Source organism: Propithecus coquereli, unplaced genomic scaffold (assembly GCF_000956105.1).
Source record: "Propithecus coquereli isolate 6110/MARCELLA unplaced genomic scaffold, Pcoq_1.0 Scaffold128, whole genome shotgun sequence".
Classification (NCBI taxonomy): Eukaryota; Metazoa; Chordata; class Mammalia; order Primates; family Indriidae; genus Propithecus; species Propithecus coquereli.
Window position 1 is genome coordinate 262,788 of NW_012136969.1, and position 2,273 is coordinate 265,060.

Genomic DNA, 2,273 nt, shown 5'->3' on the forward strand with positions numbered 1-2,273 from the left:
GGTGTTTAACCTATATGGAGGAAGAATTTAAAACAATTTTATTTATGAAGTAGGGAGAGCAAAGGGACCTAAATGGAAGTAAGGTTTCTACACTTCACTTGACATGGTAAAACGTTGATACTAATAGAATATGGTATATGTTATATACGTATATTGTAATAACCAGAACAGCCAATAAGAAGGCTGCACAAAGTGATATACCAAAAAACACTAAATAAATCAGAATCGAATTTTCAAAAATGTTTAAGTAACCCACAAGAATGCAAGCAAAGAAAAATAGAGGAATGAGAAACAGAGGGAACAAACAGAAAACAAATGATAAAATGGCAGACTTAAGCCCTAACATAACTTTTACTTTAAATGTAAAAAACACATGAAAAGATGTTTAATATCATTAGCTGTTAGGGAAATGCAAATTAAAACTACAGTGAAATATCACTGTAATATACCTATAAGAATGGCTAAAATAAAAAATAGTGACAATGCCAAATGCTAGCAAGGACGCAAAGAAACTGGATCACTCATACATTGCTGTTGGGAATGTAAACTGGTACAGCCATGGTACAAAAGTGTTTAGGAGTCTATTTTTAAAAGCTAAGCAAAGAATTAATATTTTTCAAATGTCTGTATTACCCAAAGCAATCTATAGATTCAATGCAATCCCTATCAAAATCCCAATGACATTTTTCACAGAAGTAGAAAAAATCCTAAAATTTGTATGGAACCACAAAAGACTCTGAATAGCCAAAGCAATCTTGAGCAAAAAAGAACCAAGCCAGAGACATCATACTACTTGATTTCAAAATCTTCTACAAAGCTGTAGTAATCAAAGCAGCATGGTACTTGCATAAAAACAGATACATAGACCAATGGAACAAAAATAGAGAGCCCAGAAATAAATGCACACATTTACAGTCTATTGATTTTTGACAAAGATGCCAAAAACACACAATGGGAAAAGGACAGTGTCTTTGATCAATGATGCTGAGAAAACTGGATATCCACTTACAGAAGAATGAAATTGGACTCTTATCTCATACCATATACAAAACTCAACTCAAAATGGAATAAAGACTTAAACATAAAACCTGAAACTGTAAAACTTCTAGAAGAGAACAGAGGAAAAGCTTCATGACATTGGTCTGGGCAATGATTTTTTGGATGTGACTCCAAAAGCATAGGCAACAAAAGCAAAAATAGACAGATGGGATTACATCAGACTAAAAAGCTGCTGCACAACAAAGTGAAGAGTGAAGAGACAACCTGTGGGAGAAAATTGTTGTAAACCATACATCTGACAAGGGGTTAATATCCAAAATACAGTATGTGAGGAACTCAACTCAATAGCAAGAAAACAACCCAATTAAAAAATGGGCAAAGGACCTGAATAGACATTTCTCAAAAGAAGATGTACAGATGACCAACAGATGTATGAAAAAGTGCTCAACATCACTAGTCATCAGGGAAATGCAAATTAATACCACAATGAGATACTGCCTTACACCCAGTAGGATTGCTACTATCAAAAAACAGAAGATAGCAAGTGTTGGCAAGGATGTGGAGAAAAGGGAACCCTACTACACTGTTGGTGGGAATGTAAATTAGTCAAACCATTATGGAAAACATTATGGAGATTCTTCAAAAAATCAAAAATAGAACTACCATATGATCCAGCAACCCTGCTATTGGGTATATATCCAAAGGATATGAAGTCAGTGTGTTGAAGAGATATCTACACTCCCATGTTCATTGCAGCATTATTTGCAATACCTAAGCCATGGAATGAGCCTAAGTGTCCATCAATGGATGAATGGATAAAGGAAATGTGAAATGTATATACACAATGGAATACTTGCTATTCAGCCTTTTAAAAGGAAATCCTGTCATTTGCAACAACATGGATGAACCTAGAGGACATTATGTTAAATGAAATAAGCCAGGCACAGAAAGACAGCATGATCTCATGTGGAATCTAAAAAAGCCAAACTCATAGAAACAGTAAAATTGTGGTTACCATAGGCTGAGGGGTTGAGGACATGGTAGAGTCATCAGTCAAAGGAAACAAAATTTCAGTTAGACAGGAGAAATAAGTTCAATTGATCTATTGTACATCATGGTGACTGTAGTCAATATATTATATACTTGAAAATTGCATATACTAAGCAAGCTTTTATTGGTAGCCTAGAATCTAATAATTTCTTTTAGAATTAAAATATATAAGGAAATGTGCTTCATTTCAAATAGTTGATCTAATTTTTAGAGTATTCCATATT

The 2,273-nt window shown here is 33.9% G+C and overlaps 1 protein-coding gene across 1 annotated transcript in view; it reads left to right on the forward strand.

Moving 5' to 3' along the window:
• The window catches only part of TDRD7 (tudor domain containing 7), a 58,266-nt gene that overhangs the window by 6,639 nt on the left and 49,354 nt on the right, over positions 1-2,273 (forward strand). The gene's annotated exons all lie outside the window — the stretch shown is intronic.